Here is a 21,032-nt window from a genome sequence, read left to right on the forward strand (position 1 = left end):
CATTGAATTTCTTCAAGCCAGAACTGAACCTGTTTGTGTTTGGGGGAAAATCATGGGCTGGAATTTTTTTTTAAATTAAGCAACTCACCAAGGCTAACTCAGCACATTGATTGACCTGCCGGTCCTGTCCTGATTCCACTCGTTTTGCTTCCACTATCCTCTCCTACACCACAAGAATTCTGGTCACCAGGGCGCAATTGCATTCCCAGAATTAATGCCCTTAACGGCCATAACAGGGTAAACCACTGATCCCAGGAACTGTGTTGGGAACTCTGAAGGGGAATGAATCTGCACTGCCAATGTCAACCAATAGAGGGCAATGTTGCCTGTATCCATGCTGTTCAATAAGTCAAAAGCAAAAAACTGCAGATGCTGGAAATCCAAAACAAAAATAAAAATACCTGGAAAAACTCAGCAGGTTTGGCAGCATCTGTGGAGAGGAACACAATTAACGTTTCGATTCTGTATGACTCTTCAACAGAACTAAGTAAAAATAGAAAAGAGGTGAAATATAAACTGGATTGGGAGGGTGTCGGGGGGAGGGGTGGGACAGGTAGAGCTGGATAGAGGGCCAGTGATAGGTGGAGATGGACAAAAGATGTCACAGACAAAAGGACAAAGAGGTGTTGAAGGTGGTGATATTATCTAAGGAATGTGCTAATTAAGGGTAGAAAGCAGGACAAGCAACATACTGATAGCCCTAGTGGGGGTGGGGTGAAGGAATCGAAATAGGCTAAAAGGTAGATGTAAAACAATGGATGGAAATACATTTAAAAATAATGGAAATAGGTGGGAAAAGAAAAATCTATATAAATTATTGGGGAAAAAAAGGGGGGTCGGAAAGGGGATGGGGATGGAGGAGAGAGTTCATGATCTAAAATTGTTGAACTCAATATTCAGTCCGGAAGGCTGAAAAGTGCCTGGTCGGAAGATGAGGTGCTGTTCCTCCAGCGTTGAGCTTCACTGGAACAATGCAGCAGGCCAAGGACGGACGTGTGGGCATGAGAGCAGGATGGAGTGTTGAAATGGCAAGCGACAGGGAGGTCTGGGTAATGTTTGTGGACAGACTGAAGGTGTTCCGCAAAGCGCTCGCCCATTCTGCGTTTGGTCTCTCCAATGTAGAGGAAACTGCATTGGGAGCAGCGAATGCAGTAGACTAAATTGAGGGAAGTGCATGTGAAATGCTGCTTCACTTGAAAGGAGTGTTTGGGCCCTTGGACGGTGAGGAGAGGGGAAGTAAAGGGGCAGGTGTTGCATCTTCTGCGGTTGCATGGGAAGGTGCCGTGGGATGGGGTTGAGGTGTAGGGGGTGATGGAGGAGTGGACCAGGGTGTCTCGGAGGGTATGATCCCTGCAGAATGCCGCCGGGGCGGTGTAGGGAAGATGTGTTTGGTGGTGGCATCATGCTGGAGTTGGCGGAAATGGCGGAGGATGATCCTTTGAATGCGGAGGCTGGTGGGGTGATAAGTGAGGACAAGGGGGACCCTATCACGGTTCTGGGAGGGAGAGGAAGGTGTGAGGGTGGATGCACGGGAGATGGGCTGGACACGGTTGAGGGCCCTGTCAACCATCGTGGGTGGAAAACCTCAGTTAAGGAAGAAGGAAGACATGTCAGAGGAACTGTTTTTGAAGGTAGCATCATCAGAACAGATGCGACGGATGTGAAGGAACTGAGAGAATGGGATGGAGTCCTTACAGGAAGCGGGGTGTGAGGAGCTGTAGTCAAGGCAGCTGTGGAGTTGGTATGTGTGTACGCAAATTGCTGCTTTTCCTACATTAGAGTGTCACTGGGTCAAAATCCTGGAACTCCCTCCCTAACAGCACTGTGGGTGTATTACAGTGTTTCAAGAAGGCAACTCACCACCGCCTTCTCAAGGGCAATTAGGGATGGGCAAAAGTGACAACCCACATCTCATGGAAGAATTTTTAAAAATCGAACACATTTCAAGAATATTTTATTGGCTGATAAGCATTTGGAATGCCTTGCAGAGCCATCGAAGATTAAGTTCTGTGTTTCTATCCCTTCCACAGATGCTGCAGTTTCTCTTTGAGTTACTTTCTCAACATAAAACTTCACCTGACGCTATTTCTGACAAGATCCCTCAAGCTATTTAGTTTGAACAGGGGAGGTGGGCCAGAGCTGAAAGCATCTCTTATGGGCGGTGAATCTTTGTAATAAATATATATATTCATTCAGGGGATGTGGGCATCACTGGCTGGGCCAGGATTTATTGCCCATCCCTAATTACCCTTGTTCAGAGGGCATTTAAGAGTCAACCACATTGCTGTGGGTCTGGAGCCATATGTAGGCCAGACCAGGTAAGGAAAACAGATTTCCTTTCCTAAAGGACATTAGTGAACCAGATGGGTTTTTATGACAATCAATAATGGTTTTGTGGTCTTCATTAGACTTTTAATTCCAGATTTTTCCAAATTTCGCCATCTACTGTGGTGGGATTCGAACCCTGGGCTTTACCCTGGGTCTCTGGAATACTAGTCCAGTGACAATACCACTATGGATGGGTTTGTACTGGTAGTGGAGTTTCTTTCACACATTCATGATGTGTTATCCGTTAACCAACATCACTGACAGAGAAACATAGAACCTCCCTGTTATGATGTGACAGATGATGTGTGTTAGGTGGACCAAATCCACAAGGGAAACTTGGACAGACTATCGCAATGGTTTATTAACAGTTTATTAACAAAAGAAAAGAATTCAAACGCAGATTACAGTTACTTGACATTTTAACAAATCCCAAAATTCCTTATTAACCTGACTCCCAACTGTACAACTGCTTTAAGGCAACAGTTCAAAATAGATATTAAATTTAAATAAGCAGTCCTGCAAGGTTACCACATGCACCCACTCAGCAGTGGAATTCTAAAGGCTTTTAACACAACTTCAGTTACTGGACATAGCAGACTTCTGCAAAAGTGGCTAGAGGCTTTTCCCTCAAGGCTGTTTTACACGATGTAACTTTCATGATGTTACATGGCTACACACAAAGCCTATCTTTTTAAATGTTTTCTCTACTGAATGTGTAAAATCCCATTGTTCTACACATCTTTGGCAATTTCTACTTTTCCCGTATTATAAAAATTGTTCATGTTACCAGTATGGTCAATTTTGGGAAAAATAAACACACTGTTTGGCCTTGCCTATCTTGTTAGCTGTAAATGTCATAGCATCACTTTGAAAATCACTTATCTAAAAATTCAAATTTCATTCACACCTTTTCTGTGGAATCCTCATCCTCGCTTACCCACCTCTATTTTAAAAGTCTGCTTTACACCTGACTCTTCTGATAATTTCAACCATGCAGTCTACCTGACTCTAATTCAATTAAATTAGTCACACAGACAGAACCATCCACACTCAGACCCAAAAGCCTACAATAATATTATGAAAAATGTTATAGTTTTGTGACACCCTCACCATGGCAGCAAATGCACCAGTCCTCCTGCAACAGTATTTTCCAAACCTGCGACCTCTACCACTTAGAAGGTCAGGGGCAGCAGGCACATGGCACCACTGCTTGAAAGTTCACTTCAAGTCATTCACCATCCTGACTTGGAACTATATCGCCATTTCTTCACTGTCACTGGGTTAAAATCCTCGAACGCCCAACACCCCTAGCCCCACACCCAACACCACCACCCCCCACCCACCCACTCGCCCTCCCAGCAGCACTAGGGGTGCCAATTCTCCAGGATTGGCCTGGAGTCTCCAGGACTTGAGAATCAATCTCCAGGACACAGCTGTGTGAAACCCTGGGGAAAAAAAATCATAGGGACATTGAAAAAGATTGTGTTTTTTTTTGCCATTTTCTTTGAACATTTCTTCTTACCAGATATAAAATGGGAAAGAAAAGGTTGTTTGGTTGACAGTCAACCATCGTCCAATTGGATAATGAGTCATTTTGCTTTCTGGTTGGCATTGGAAGGCAGTACGTCACAAGGATGGATGTAAAAACAAAAAACTGCGGATGCTGGAAATCTAAAACAAAAACTGAATTACCTGGAAAAACTTAGCAGGTCTGGCAGCATTGGTGGAGAAGAAAAGGGTTGATGTTTCGAGTCCTCATGACCCTTCAACAGAACTAGGTGAATCCAAGGAACGGGTGAAATATAAGCTGGTTTAAGGTGTGTGTGTGTGGGGGTGGGGGGGTGGGGGTGGTTTGGGTGGGGGGAGAGAGGTGGAGGGGGGGTGTGTGGTTGTAGGGACAAGCAAGCAGTAATAGAAGCAGATCATCAAAAGATGTCACAGACAACAGAATAAAAGAACACATAGGTGTTGAAGTTGGTGATATTATCTAAACTAATGTGCTAATTAAGAATAGATGGTTGAGGAATTAAGGAATAGCTCTAGTGGGGGTGGGGGGAGCATAAAAGATTTAAAAATATTTAAAAATAATGGAAATAGGTGGGAAAAGAAAAATCTATATAATTTATTGGAAAAAACAAAAGGAAGGGGGAAGAAACAGAAAGGGGGTGGGGATGGAGGAGGGAGTTCAGGACCTAAAGTTGTTGAATTCAATATTCAGTCCGGAAGGCTGTAAAGTGCCTAGTCGGAAGATGAGGTGTTGTTCCTTAAGTTTGCGTTGGGCTTCACTGGAACAATACAGCAAGCCAAGGACAAACATGTGGGCAAGAGAGCAGGGTGGAGTGTTAAAATGGCAAGCGACAGGGAGGTTTGGGTCATTCTTGCGGACAGACCGCAGGTGTTCTGCAAAGCGGTCGCCCAGTTTACGTTTGGTCTCTCCAATGTAGAGGAGACCATGTTGGGATCAACGAATACAGTAGACTAAGTTGGGGGAAATGCAAGTGAAATGCTGCTTCACTTGAAAGGAGTGTTTGGGCCCTTGGACTGTGAGGAGAGAGGAAGTGAAGGGGCAGGTGTTACATCTTTTGCGTGGGCATGGGGTGGTGCCATAGGTGGGGGTTGAGGAGCAGGGGGTGATGTTGGAGTGGACCAGGGTGTCCCGGAGGGAACGATCCCTACGCAATGCTGACAGTGGGGGTGAAGGGAAGATGTGTTTGGTGGTGGCATCATGCTGGATTTGGCAGAAATGGCGGAGGATGATCCTTTGAATGCGGAGGCTGGTGGGGTGATAAGTGAGGACAAGGGGGACCCTATCATGTTTCTGGGAGGGAGGAGAAGGCGTGAGGGCGGATGCGCGGGAGATGGACCGGACACGGTTGAGAGCCCTGTCAACGACAGCGGGTGGAAAACCTCGGTTAAGGAAGAAGGAGGACATGTCAGAGGAACTGTTTTTGAAGGTAGCATCATCGGAACAGATGCGATGGAGGCGAAGGAACTGAGAGAATGGGATCGAGTCCTTACAGGAAGCGGGGTGTGAGGAGCTGTAGTCGAGGTAGCTGTGGGAGTCGGTAGGTTTGTAATGGATACTGGTGGACAGTCTATCACCAGAAATTGAGACAGAGAGGTCATGAAGGGAAGGGAAGTGTCAGAGATGGACCACGTGAAAATGATGGAGGGGTGGAGATTGGAAGCAAAATTAATAAATTTTTCCAAGTCCCGATGAGAGCATCAAGCAGCACCGAAGTAATCATCGATGTACCGGAGAAAGGAGGGGGCCGGAGTAGGACTGGAACAAAGAATGTTCCACATTCCCCATAAAGAGACAGGCATAGCTGGGGCCCTCAACCGTGACCAGCCCATCTCCCGTGCATCTGCCCTCACACCTTCTTTTCCCTCCCCCTTGTCCTCAATTATCACCCCACCAGCCTCCGCATTCAAAGGATCATCCTCCACCATTTCCGCCAACTCCAGCATGATGCCACCACCAAACACATCTTCCCTTCACCCCCACTGTCGGCATTGCGTAGGGATCGTTCCCTCTGGGACACCCTGGTCCACTCTTCCATCACCCCCTACTCCTCAACCCCCACCTATGGCACCTCCCCATGCCCACGCAAAAGATGTAACACCTGCCCCTTCACTTCCTCTCTCCTCACAGTCCAAGGGCCCAAACACTCCGTTCAAGTGAAGCAGCATTTCACTTGCATTTCCCCCAACTTAGTCTACTGTATTCGTTGATCCCAACGTGGTCTCCTCTACATTGGAGAGACCAAACGTAAACTGGGCGACTGCTTTGCAGAACACCTGCGGTCTGTCCGCAAGAATGACCCAAACCTCCATGTCGCTTGCCGTTTTAACACTCCACCCTGCTCTCTTGCCCACATGTCTGTCCTTGGCTTGCTGCATTGTTCCAGTGAAGCCCAACGCAAACTTAAGGAACAACACCTCATCTTCCAACTAGGCACTTTACAGCCTTCCGGACTGAATATTGAATTCAACAACTTTAGGTCCTGAACTCCCTCCTCCATCCCCACCCCCTTTCTGTTTCTTCCCCCTTCCTTTTGTTTTTTCCAATAAATTATATAGATTTTTCTTTTCCCACCTATTTCCATTATTTTTAAATATTTTTAAATCTTTTATGCTCCCCCCACCCCCACCAGAGCTATTCCTTAATTCCCCAACCATCCATTCTTAATTAGCACATTCGTTTAGATATATATCACCAACTTCAACACCTATGTGTTCTTTTGTTCTGTTGTCTGTGACATCTTTTGATGATCTGCTTCTATTACTGCTTGCTTGTCCCTACAACCACACCCCCCCTCCACTTCTCTCCCCCCACCCAAACCCCGCCCCCCCCCACACACACACACACACACCTTAAACCAGCTTATATTTCACCCGTTCCTTGGATTCACCTAGTTCTGTTGAAGGGTTATGAGGACTCAAAACGTCAACTCTTCTTCTCCGCCGATGCTGCCAGACCTGCTGAGTTATTCCAGGTAATTCTGTTTTTGTACAAGGATGGATGTGTTGGCTGACGAACAGCTGGAGCTTGGGGGCACGTCATGTGATGAAACTCCAGGAATACATTTAATCACAGTTGGCAACCCTAGACAGCACTGTGGGTGCACGTACACCACGTAGACTGCAGCTGTTCAAGAAGACGGCTCACTGCCACCTTCTCACGAGTGATTAGGGATGAGTAATAAATGCAGGCCTCGCCAGCGACACCCACATGCCGTGAACGAATATAAAAGAAATAATCCCTACTGGTTTCCTTTTGCAGTTTACATTACCTTTAGGGCTCATTGTTCTGTATAAATTTGTTGAGGGATGGCATTTTCTTTGCGCTGCAGTGATAAAGCTGGAAGAACTCCAAGTACCTAAAAACCACCCCCTCCTTCTGTGCTGGGTGAACAAAGCCACCTTTCAGTGCCAACTGCACTGAGAGTTAACTACACGCTAATTATGAAGGTGTTTCTACAAGGGTTTAATTGGTGTATGCAACTAACAATTCCAGTGGAAGTACCCCTGACTTAAATCACCTTCATTCTGACAAGCTGTCTGCGTTGTCTGTCACCATTAATTCTATTTACAAACATCACTCACAGGGTGGGAGAGATTGTCAGGAAGTCTGATGTTCTCACCTCTCTTTTATCTTACCCCAGCTGTCCACAGCCAGATGTTAATGCCTTTGTTCAGAGTACTGCTTTGTTTGGGGGGAGTGGTGCGAGGCTGTTGTTGTGTCTGGTCATTTGATGGGTTAATTTCCACTTTTATTTACTAGAATTTAATTAAAAAGCAGAACTGTCAGTGTCAAATGTCAAAAATTAGATGTGTATATTTTATGTGTATGTATGTCTATACTTCTGTGTCTCTTTGTTTGTGGGCTCTGTGTGTGCATGTCTGTGTCTCTGTGTTTGTGGGTTCTGTGTGTGCATGTCTGTGTCTTTGTATGCCTGTATTAGTACATGATCCCATCGCTATAGGGATATCTCCAAAGCATCCCTAGAGAGATCAAACATCTCCATCAACTCATGGGAATCCCCTGGCTTGTGACCAATCAAAAATGGAGAAGGTTTATTTGGGAAGGCACCGAGCACATCAAGAGATAATGATACTTTGGCCCACAGTGCGAGATGGAGAAATAACAGGGAGCTTACAGATAGCTGGCAATAGAACTACAAATATCTTTGAAGCAAAAACAGAATTACCTGGAAAAACTCAGCAGGTCTGGCAGCATCGGCGGAGAAGAAAAGAGTTGATGTTTCGAGTCCTCATGACCCTTCGACAGTTCTGTCAAAGGGTCATGAGGACTCGAAACGTCAACTCTTTTCTTCTCCGCCGATGCTGCCAGACCTGCTGAGTTTTTCCAGGTAATTCTGTTTTTGTTTTGGATTTCCAGCATCCGCAGTTTTTTTGTAAATATCTTTGAAGCATCCTTCTCTGTGAGCTGGATTATTTGTGGTGGGCACATCCTGTCCTGTCCTTCTCCCTTGCACTTTGTGGTCTCAAAGGATGAATAAACAGGCCTCTGAGTGAGTGAAGGTCAGTTTGGAAATGCTGCATTCAGTGAGGGACCATGAGACACATGAAGCATATTACACTGGTTAAATCAGCAAATGTAGCCACCTCTGATCTGATTTCATCAATAACTCAACCGTGGGAAGGCTGTGTATGATGACTTTTTTTAAGGTTGTGACTTTACCATTACTGAATCATATCCCTTTTGTCCCTCGACTTTCATGCACATAGCACGTGTCACAGGACATCCATGAGGACAATTCCTAGGAGAATTCTTTCTGTGGGTGCAGCATAACAGAAATTACAGCCATGCACCCTGAGTTCTCTGCCAAGCATTTCTTAGACAGCAGTGATAATAAGTAAGATTTTATTCAGATGGGACAGTGACAAGTTTAAAAATCCATATGAAATGCTGTTCAAACTTGTCTCTGGTTCTCTAGGAAATTATACCTTTACATCTAGGCCCCAAAGCTCCAACCTACAGTCCAAGCAGTTAAACTAGACAGAAAGCCTGATCTAGGCTTTGGGCGTTTCCTGGATTATAACTGTACAAAGATGATGTTATATTAGTATCCTGGGGTGAGCAGCAGACGTGGATGAGACACACCTCTACAACATAGTACTTAGTACTAATGGTTTTATTTTTGTCCTCACCATTGGTCTTGCTTCATTTCCTTTGCAAAATAAAAACTCACTTTGGATTTAGTTAATTCGTTTTATGTCTATAACACAAAGGAACTGTTATCGTAATGTTCATGCAATTATCTCCACCTTAGCTTTTGAAACAATGGGACTATTTATGCTCAGAGAACAAGACAAACATTGACTTATTTCCTTCACTACCAATTATCTCCTTAAACCCATCTCCCCTGCCCTCTCTCTGCGAACACTTCATCAAGTATGCTGGGCTTATGGACTTCTTTGTCACTAAGATTGAAACCATTTGTTTCCATGCATTGCTTCCTCCCTGCCTACAACACCAAACCTTGCCCAAGTTTCCTCCCTCGCTCCATACCTGACCCTACACCCTCTCAATTTTCTCTCCTGTCTCTTCTCATGTAACGTCAATCGATGAGCCCTACGTTTTCCTTTATTAACCCCATTCCCAACCAACTTCCCATAATAGCCATAAGCCATATGCCACACATATTCTCATGTTGTAAACAGTTCCCTCTCCTCAAATACCTGTCCCATCACCACTCCTCAATAAAAAAACCTTTGGCACCTCTGTCCTGCAAGCTACCATCCCACCTCCAATCTCCCCATTCGTTCCTTCAATGCTTTGGTACTTCCAAATCTGTGCCCATCTTTCCTGCAATTACATGTTTTAATCTCTCCAGTCAAGTTTCCTTCCTTAAGGGGTCTTATCAAAGTCACAAATTATATCATATATAACTGTGTTCATGGTGAGCTATACTACCTTGTCTTCCTTGACCTCTCTTCAGCTTTTAACAAGGTTAGCCACATCATCTTCCTCCTACACCTTTCCTCTGATATCCAGACCACCTTGCCAATTTTGTCCACATCCTGAGTGCAAATTCTTAAAAGGAGATGATTGAGAAGAGTGCTTTTGGATATATATGATGACATGCTCATATCTTACATTGCACCAAGTCCCGTTCACATTTTGTACTCGTTTGAGCCTGATGCACCAGGCAGAACAGTACTGAGGGAGAACTTCACTGGCAGAGGTGCTGTCTTTTGAATGAGATGTTATAACTGAAACCCAACAACCCTGGGAAATCACTCTGCTCATCCAGTTCTGGCCTCATGTGCACCCCTGACTGCCTTCACCCCTCTGGCAGCCAAAGCTTCCGTTGCCTACATGCTAAACTTTTGAATTCCCTCCCCAAACTTTTCCTCCTCGGTACATCTCTCTCCTCCTTTAAGACACTGGGTCTTTGACAAAGCTTTTGGCTACCCATACTAATTTTTTGGCTCTGTAACAGTTTTTGGCTGATTGCCCTGCTTGGGGCATTTTACTACTTTAAAGACACCAAAAAAAATGCAAGATGTAGTTGGCATACAGAATAGAATAGAATAGAATAGAAAATCAGGTCCTATTGTGTCTTGAGCACTATTTCAACTTAAAAGAAAACTGAAGGACATGGGACTTAAATACAAAGCTGGTAAACATCAAGGAATCAGAGAATGTTTTAATTGATTGATACTTAGAATGAAGCACTGGAAGCAGTGAGTTATTGTGATGGGGGTGGGGGGGGGGGGTGAAATTTAAAGCTTTTATGGAAGGATGTACTAGCAACTCAAGACTGAGCAACTATGAGGCACTGTGGGCCGTCAGCAGCAGCAGAATTGTACTCAGCCACAATCTGTAACCTCATGGCCTGGTATATCCCCCACTCTGCCATTACCACCAAGCCAGGGGATCAACCCTGGTTCAATGAAGAGAGCAGGAGGGCATGCCAGGAGCAGCACCAGGCACACCTAAAAATTAGGTGTCAACCTGGTGAAGCTATAACATAGGGCTACTTGCATGCCAAACAACATAAGCAGCAAGTGATAGACAGAGCTAAGGGATTCCACAGCCAATGGATCAGATCTAAGCTCTGCAGTCCTGCCACATCAAGTCATGAATGGTGATGGACAATTAAACAAATCACTGGTGGAAGAGGTTCAACAAATATCCCCATGCTCAATGATGGGGGGAGCCCAGGACATCAGTGCAAGAGATAAGGCTGAAGCATTTGCTACAACCTTCAGCCAGAAGTGCCAAGTGGATGATCCATCTTGGCCTCCTCCAGAGGCCCCCAACATCACAGATGCCAGTCTTCAGCCAATTTAATTCACTCACATGATATCAAGAAATGGTTGATGGCACTAGATACTGAAAAGGCTATGGGCCCTTACATTATTCTGACAATAGTACTGAAGACTTGTGCTCCAGAATTTGCCATGCTCCTCGCCAAGCTGTTCCAGTAAATCTGCAACATTGGCATCTACCTGGCAATGTGGAAAATTGCCTAGGTATATCCTGTACACAAAAAGCAAGACAAATCCAACCCGGCCAATTACTGCCCCATCAGTCTACTCTCGATCATCAGTAAAGTAATGAAAGGGGTCATGAACAGTGCTATCAAGTGGCACTTGCTTAGCAATAACCTGCTCACTGACGTTCAGTATGGGTTCCGCCAGGGCCACTGAGCTCCTGACCTCATTACAGCCTTAGTTCAAACATGAACAAAAGAGCTAAACTCCAGAGGTGAGGTGAGAGTGACTGCCCTTGACATCAAGGCAGCATTTGACCAAGTGTGGCATCAAGGAGCCCTAGCAAAACTGGAGTCAAAGGGAATCAGGGGGAAAATGTTCCATTTCCTTTAAGATAAAAGCAAAATACTACAGATGCTGGAATTCTAGAACAAAAACAAGAATACCTGGAAAACTCAGCAGGTCTGACAGCATTTGCAGAGAGGGATACAGTTGACGTTTCGAGTCCATATGACTCTTCATCAGAACCATACGGACTTGAAACATCAACTGTATCCCTCTCCGCAGATGCTGTCAGACCTGCTGAGTTTTTCCAGGTATTTTTGTTTTTGTTCCATTTCCTCTTGTGGGTGGGTCCAGAACTAGGGGGCAAGGTTTTAAAATTAGGGGTCACCCTTTTAGGACAGAGATGAGGAGAAATTTTTTCTCCCAGAGGGTTGTGCGGCTTTAGAGTTCACTGCCTCAAAAGGTAGTGGAGGCGGGGTCATTGAATATTTTTAAGGCCAATGTAGATAGACTTTTGTTAGGCAAGGGAATCAAAGATTATTGGGCTTAGATGGGAATGTGGAGATTAAAACACAAGATCAGCCATGATTTTATTGAATGGCGGAGCAGGCTCAAGGGGCCAAATGGTCTACTCCTGTTCCTATTTCTTATGTATGTTCTTATGTATACTTGGAGTCATACCTAGCACAAAGTAAGATGGTTGTGGTTTTTGGAGGTCAATTATCTCAGCTCCAAGACATCACAGCAGGAGTTCCTCAAGGGAGTGTCCTAGGTCCAACCTCTTCAGCTGCTTCATCAATGACCTTCCTTTCATCATAAGGTCAGAAGTGGGGATGTTTGCTGATGATTGCACAGTGTTCAGCACCATTCACAACTCTTCAGATACTGCAGCAGTCCATGTTCAAATGCAGCAAGACCTGAACAATATCCAGGCTTGGACTGACAAGTGGCAAGTAACATTTGCACCACACAAGTGCCAGGCAATGACCATCTTCAACAAGAGACAATCTAACCATGCCCTTGATGTTCACTGGCATTACCATCACTGAATCTCCCAACTATCAACATCCTGGGGGTCACCATTAACCAGAAACTGAACTGAACTAGCCATATAAATACTGTGGCTATAAGAGCACATCAGAGGCTAGGAATCTAGTAGTGAGTAACTCACATCCTGACTCCCCAAAACCTGTCCACCATCTACAAGGCACAAGTCAGGAGTGTGATGGAATACTGTCCAATTGCCTAGAAGAGTGCAACTCCAACAACACTCAAGAAGCTTGACACCAACCAGAACAAAGCAGCCCGCTTGATCGGTGCCCATCCACAAACATTCACTCCCTCCACCACCAATGTACAGTGGCATCTGTATGTACCATCTACAAGATAAACTGCAGGAACTCACCAAGGTTCCTTTGACAGCACCTTCCAACCCCACGACCACTATCATCTGAAAGGACAAGGGCAGCAGACACACGGGAACACCACAATCTGGAAGTTCCCCTTCAAGCCACTCACCATCCTGACTTCAAAGTATATCGCATTCCTTTACTTCACTGTGTCAAGGTCATGGAACTCCCTCCCTAACAGCACTGTGGGTGTACCTACACCACCTGGACTGCAGCGATTCAAAAGGCAACCCACCACCACTTTCTGAAGAGCAACTAGGGATGGGCAATAAATGCTGGCCTAGCTAGTCATGTCCACATCCCATGCATCAATAAAGAAACTAGATGGTAAAAATGGCTGCCTGATCCACTGATCTCTTACATGTATTAATATCAACAAGAACATTATTAAAACATCTCACAGCATTTCCCAGGAAAGACAAGATACTGAACCACACTAGAAGTTATCAGGTCAGATGACCAAAAGTTTGGTCAAAAAGATAATTTTTAAGGAGTGCCTTAAAGGAGGAAAGTGAGGAAGAGAGGTGGAGGGGTCTAGGAAGGAATTTCAGAGCTTAGGGCCCAAGTAGTTGAGGCATGGCCACCAGCGGTGGAACAATTAAAATTGGGAATGTGCAAGAGGGCAGAATTTCAGAAGTTCCACCATTTCAGGAAATGAGAGGAGGAAAATTAAAAGAAAACCAAAGAAGGAAATAAGTTGAGAATACAGAGCATGTCCAAATCTTCATGACATTTGACTTCCTACTTCTTATCTACATGCTGCCCTTTAGCCAGTTTCCAAATGTATGCTAAAACACCCAGCTCTAATTGCCATCACCTCTCTCGACTCATCCACTGTTGTTAAACTATCAAACTGCTTATCTGACATCTCGTACTGGATGAGCAGAAATTTCCCCAAATTAAACATTAGGAAGACAGAACACCTCCCTCAGCCCATCTGTTGCTGAAGCCCATTTTCATGTCTTTGTTACCTCTAGATTTGACTATTCAAATGCACTTCTGGGTGGTCTCCAACATTCTACCTTCCTTAAGCTTGAGGTCATCCAAAACTTTGTTGCCCGCATCCTACCTTGCATCAAATCCCCTGTGCTCCATGATTTACATTTTTTATCCTTTCATGGGATGTGGGTGTTGCTGGCTAGGCGAGAATTTATTGCTCATCTCTAATTGCCCTTGACAAGGTGATGGTAAGCCATTTAAGCAATGGCTCAATTTTAAAATTCTCATCCTTGTTTTTAAATTCCTTCGCCCCTCCCAATCTCTGTTATCTCTTCCAGCCCCACAATAACTGGCCTGTTCCTGATTTTAATCAGTCCACCATAAGTGGAGAAACTGTGAAATTGTCACCTTAAATTTCTCCGCCTCTGTACCTATCTCTCCTTCTTTAAGGTGCTTCTGAAAGCTTTCTCTGTGACCAAGCTTTTGGTCATCGTTTGCCCTAATATCACCTTACGTGGCTTGCTGTCAAATTTTGCTTTACAATGCTGCTGTGAAGCACACAGGGAACGTTTTAAAACAACGGAGGCACTAAATAAACAAAAACAAAAATACTTCGAAAAACTCAGCAGGTCTGACAGCATCTGCGGAGAGGAATACAGTTGACGCTTCGAGTCCATATGACTCTTCATCAGGACTAAGGAAATAGAGAGATGAGGTGAAATATAAGCTGGTAGAGGGGGGTGGGACAGGTAGAGCTGGATAGGGGGCCAGTGATAGGTAGAGGCAAAGAAGAGATTGCCAAAAACGTCATAGACAAAAGGACAAAGGAGTATTGACGGTGGTGATATTATCTAAGGAATGTGCTAATGGGGACATTAAAGGTAGCAAAGCAGGACAAGCTAGTGGCAGATGGCCCTAGTGGCGGTGGGGTGGGGAGAAGGGATAGGAATGGGCTAAAAGGTGGAGATAAGACAATAGATCAAAATAAATTTTAAAATAGGCGGGAAAAGGAAAATATATATTTTTTTTTAAATTATAAATTATTGGAAAAAGGGGGATTGGAAAGGGGGTGGGGATGGAGGAGAGAGTTCATGACCTGAAATTGTTGAACTCGATATTAAGTCCGGAAGGCTATAAAGTGCCTAGTCGGAAGATGAGGTACTGTTCCTCCAATTTGCGCTGAGCTTCACTGGACCATTGCAGCAGGCCAAGGATGGACATGCGGGCATGAGAACAGTGTGGTGTGTTAAAATGGCAAGCGGCAGAGAGGGTCATGCTTGCGGACAGAAATATTTGTTGTCACTAGAGATATTCAGACTATAAAGGAACCTTCATTGGTTATAGCTCAGTTTTTTATCAGGGCAGCTGTACAATGACAATTCAGAAGGGAGGATTTTGTTTGTGCTGTGAGGCAAGCATGAAAGAAAAACTAAATGTCTAGAACAACCGACCTCTTCTTAGGCATGGGTATGAACACTGCAAATTCCTAGTTTTAAAGATGTTATCACAAAGGTTTAACACTGCAAAGTAAATAACAATTTCAATGTGATTATGTCAACCAAATCACTTTCATCCCGACAAGACGGCGGCATGTCTGTCAGCATTAATTCTATTTACACCCATGACTCAGGGTCAGAGACAGGCTGGGCAGAGAAAGCCTGGTGTTCTCTCTTCTTTTTTATATATCTTTTCCTGGGTGTCCTCAGCCAGGTTTTAACAACACTGTTCAGACAATTTCAGCAGTCAGCACAACTGGCTTTGTTTGTGGAGGGATGGGAGCATAGGCTGATTATTCCCCTGGTTTTCTGATGTAAAAAGTTGATTGACAGAGTGTTGTAGACTGGCACATTCCAAGGTCCAGGACTAAGTGTTGAGGGACACAGTAAAGCTTGGGGCAGCCGCTGCAGAGGCACAATGCGGAAAGACCAATGTCTAAGGCCTTTCAGCCATAGTGGACTGAAGGGCTGGAAACTGTGCAAAACCCCTTAGGCTGTATGCCTGATAAGGAGTGTATATTGTGAATATCAAGAATATTGAAATTGGATTGAGGCACCTCAGAGTGGCACATGCTGTATGGGCAAAAGTTGAATTCTATTGCACATTTTTAAATTTTCAATTTGAAATGTTTTGGAATGTACTGTTACAAACTTTATGAATAAAGTATATTTTCAGAAAAAAGTTGCTCCTGGTCTTTGATCAGCTACATAGTTCTAATGTCTGCATGAAACATTAATGCTTTGTGTGCATTTAATTGTCAGGGTGTGCACGAATGTATATATGTAAATATCATTGTGTCTGTGAGTTAGAGTCTGAATGTGTGAATGACTATCAATGTACAAGCACGTACGTGAAGGGTGTGCCTGAGTGTGTGCGATTTTGGTTTTGGATTGAAGGCAGCCTAGGTTGAACAGTTTCCTGTCTCATCTGTAAATTATCTCCATGCCTGTGGGTAGTTTGCTGGAGGTGTGGTGTGTATTGCAGCAAGAAAGGTGGAGGAGAGGGTTGATGTGATGAGCTCAGTATTCACTAAAATAGGGTCTGTGGTGGCTCCATTGGTGAGGATCATGGCTTGCATGTCATCATGGAGTTGTCAGAGGATGGTGGCAAATTTCTGAGGGCAGCCAAATTTGAGGAGGTACACTGTTCTCCTTTATGGTGGACAGAGCCTCCCTCAATCCAACTTGCCCAGCATCGAGGTGCTAATCACTCAAAATCTGCTCCACTGGACAGAACATGTCATTTGTATGTCTGACACCAAACTCCCGAAGCAACTGTTCTACTCGGATGAAAGCAAAATACTGCGTATGCTGGCAATCTGAAACAAAAACAGAAAATGCTGGAAAAACTCAGCAGGTCTAACAGCATCTGTGGAGAGAAAACAGAATTAACATTTCGAGTCCGTATGACTCTTCTTCAGAGTTCTGAAGAAGAGTCATACGGACTCAAAATGTTAACTCAGTTTTGCTGTTCTACTCGGAACTTGGTTGTGGCAGGAGGCTCCCAGGAGGACAGCAGAAGCACTTTAAGGATGTCCTCAAAGTATCCCTGAGGTGGTCAAACATCCCAGCTGATTCATGGGGGTCCCTGGCTTATGAATAACCAAAATGGAGAAAGTTCACTGGCAAAGACACCAAATACATTAAGAGACTTCTACAGGAACATGCAGAGGTGAAGTCAAGGTGTTGGAGAGATTGCACAAACCTCCAAACAACTCACCTCCCCCACCCTTCAAGCACCCCTGCCCCACAAGTGGTAGAGTCTGCAAATCTTGCATTGGACTTAACAGCAAACTCAGAAACCAAAAAAACCAGAGTGAAAGCAAGTCATCTTCAATCCTGAGGGACTGCCGAAAAAGAATTGTGTGTCGATCAATGGTAATGTCAATTAGTGTTTATAAGTGCTTATCTGTGCTGCAGGGTCAGAGATGACATCTTACATATGAGACATCTGCCCCCTCAGTTGGGCACAGAGATCTCACAGTATTATTAAAAGATCAGGGGAATTCTTCTGGCATTCAGCCAATATTTACTTCACAACTAAAACCTAAAATAATGATCTGATCATTCATTAAATTGTGGACAGAGCCTCCCTCAATCCAAATTGCCCAGCATCGAGGTGCTAATCATTCAAAATCAGCTCCACTGGACAGAACATGTCATTTGTATGCCTGACACCAGACTCCCGAAGCAACTGTTCTACTCGGATGAAAGCAAAATACTGTGTATGCTGGCAATCTGAAACAAATGGGAACTTGCAGTGCACAAATTGGCTGCCATTTTTCCCTATGCTACAATAGTGACTACTCTACATAAAGTACTTCATTGAATGTCCTGGGGTTTCCTTCTATTTGTTCATAGGATGTGAACATTACTGCCGAAGCCAGCATTTATTGCCCATCCCTAATTGCCCTTGAGAAGGTGATGGTGAGCTGCCTTCTTAAACAGCTGAAGTCCATGTGCTGTAGGTACACCCTCAGGACTGGTAGGGAAGAAGTTCCAACATTTTGACCCAGAGACAGTGAAGGAGCGGCGATATAGTTCCAAGTCAGGATGATGTGTGACTTGGTGGAGAACTCACAGGTGCTGGAGTTCCTATCGCCAGAATTTTCCGTCCCCATTGGCAAGGGGCGTCATTGCGGGCGTGAGCAGGCAATATGGCGAAAAGGCCAAAAATTGGTTTTACACCGTCATGAAACTAGTTTGCGATTGTCCGCTCCACCTATCAGTGGCAGGCTGCCTTTCCCACCGTCCAACGTTGGGAACATCATTTTAATACATTTGCATCTAATTATAAGCCCTGCTCGTCAAAATCATCCTCCCCCCCACACTGGGTCACCCGAGCACCGTGCCAACATGTTTCACAACTGTACATCAGTAACATGCACCAGGCGAGTTGCACTTTGCTAGGGGCTTCGAGGTTTGTTTGCCTACCTTGTTTCGGACAGCACTCGTGGTCATCAGTGCCAGGCTTCGCGGACAGCACCACATCACTTTTATGGGGGCTCATGGGCTCTACCTACCAGACCAGCTTTTCAATGGCTGCAGGGTTAGGACTTGCTTGGGAAAGGGGGAGAAGTGGCCTCAGTCAAGGGAAGAGGCTGCAGAGCAGGGGCTGTACTGGGGAAGGGGGGTATCTGAGGGTGTGTGTGGGGGCAAAAGTTGATCTGTGTAAATGGCCTCAAGGTGGTGAGGGCTGAGGAGGCAGTCTCCAGAGGAGATGAGGCCAGATGATGATTTGAGTGTTTATGTGAGAGAGTGAGTGGCGATGTCCCTTGAGCTGGCAGTGAGTGAGATGCCAGCGAATGTGAGGTGCCTTGTGAGTGTGTGAACTTAGAGTGATGAGATGGTTGCCTTACCCTGGCGGCATGGATGAGATAACTCATCCATTTTCTGCACTGGATGGTCAACATCTTGTGAGTTGCATTGGCACTGACCACCACTGCCACCCCCGCCCAAGCCAGAGCGATGAGGCTGATGGGCCACCTGCAGCCAGAGTGGTGGGAGAGGACATTGCGGTGAACTCCACAGTATCCAGAAGGCATCCCAGGGATGCATCACTGAATCAGGGGGCTGCACTCTTCTTGGCTTTTGTGGCCATGTCTTCACCGGTGCCCTCCTGGGCTGCAAGCATTGAGAAGTGTGTGTGCAGCTGCAGTTTAAACATGGCGCCCTGCGAGAGGAAGCAGCAAGATTACAGCGTGGTGGGCAAGACAGCATGTCTTGGCTGCATAACTAATGAGGCGGTATTGAGGCAATAGGGTGTGAATAGCCGCCATTGGGGCCGGCGGGTAAAATGTCATTTTTCCTGCCCACTACGCGATTGAATACAAATCTGGGATGATTCTGCCCTATGCTTCTGCTGCCCTTGTTCTTCTAGGTGGTAGAGGTCACAGTTTAGAAGATGCTGTCGAAGGAGCAGCAGTGCATCTTGTAGATGGTACACGCTGCTGCTATTGTGTGCCAGTGGTGGCCGGAGTGAATGTTGAAGGTGGTGGACAAGGTGCCAATCAAGTGGGCTGCTTTGTCCTGTATGCTTCTTGAGCTTCACTCTTCTAGACAAGTGGAGAGTATTCCATCACCACCTCCTCCTAAAGGGCAATTAGGGATGGACAATAAATGCTGACCTAGCCAACGATGCCCATATCCCAAGAAGAATCAAAAAAAATTTCTGACTTGTGGCTTGTAGATGCTGGGCAGGCTTTGGGGAGTCAGAAGTGAGTTACTCTCCACAGAATTCCCAGCCCCTGATCTTGTAGCCACAGTATTTATATGACTGGTCCCATTCAGTTTCTGGTCAATTGTAACCTCCAGGAGCATTCAGCGATGCTAATCCTATGAAATGTTGAGGGAGAGACAGTTAGCTTTTCTCTTGTTGGAGATGGTCATTGCCTGGTCCTTGTGTTTAACGAATATTACTTGCCTAGAAAAGCACTACAATGGAGGCAAGGTCCACAATCTCCAACAGAAGCAGAGACCACACCCCAGCTTCACTCCTCCTTTGCCTTCTCCTTCTCCATATTCACTGCCTTCCCGTCTCTTGTTTGACACATGGGAGGGCAAAACACAAATAGAACATTAAGAAGGTTGCCTTTGCTTGTACTGAGATGCCTTGTGGGATGTGTAGAGGAGAGTTGGGCTCCTCTCTTAGAGCAGTGACAGATGGCTAGTGGTCAGGGTACCCACCTCCCCCTCCAGCTCTGGACTCTTCTTTCACCTCCATCACAGACTGCACTATGGCCGCAGCGATCCCTGACTCCAGCAGCATCACCTCTTGGGGGTCAGTGGGTAGAGATTTTGGAACCCCAACCCCCACCACGCTTTGTCCTCTCCCTGATGTGCCAGTTACACTGCAAAGTGGAGGCAAGACAATCCTCCCAATGAGTGGAACAATCAAAGGAATCAACTGAGGAGGGTGCAGAGGCTCCTGTGCAATCCTTCCTATAGCGTGGCGACCAGAACTGCACATAGTACTCCAGCTATGGCCTAATTAGCATTTTATACAGCTCCAACATAACCTCCCTGCTCTTATATTCTATGTCTAGGCTAATAAAGGCAAGAGTCATACAGACTCGAAATGTTAACTGTGTTCCTCTCTGCTGATGCTGCCAGACCTGCTGAGTTTTTCCAGGTATTTTTATTTTTCTTGTGCCTTCTTAACCACCTCTGCTACCTCTTAATGGCCTTTTCCTTGATTTCCATTGCTCCACCATTAATGGCTGAGTCCACAGCTGCCTGGGCCTTAAGCTTTGGAACTCCCTTCCTTAATGTCATCACCCCTCTCTACTTTTTTTTAAGACACTCTATAAAATCTATCTCTTTTGACCAGTTGTTATTCACCTATCTGGGCCATGTTTTGTTCGATGATCACACCTGTGAAGCACTTTACGATGTTAATCCCTACGTGAAAGGCACTATGTAAACACAAGTTATTATTGATTAGAACAAAAACAGAATTACCTGGAAAAACTCAGCAGGTCTGGCAGCATCTGTTTTTGTTTTGGATTTCCAGCATCCGCAGTTTTTTGTTTTTTTATTATTGATTAGCTACTTCTGCCTCAGAGATTTGAGTGTACTGTCCACAGTCAGTGAGGATAAAAGGGAG

Source organism: Carcharodon carcharias, chromosome 11 (assembly GCF_017639515.1).
Source record: "Carcharodon carcharias isolate sCarCar2 chromosome 11, sCarCar2.pri, whole genome shotgun sequence".
NCBI classification, from domain to species: Eukaryota; Metazoa; Chordata; class Chondrichthyes; order Lamniformes; family Lamnidae; genus Carcharodon; species Carcharodon carcharias.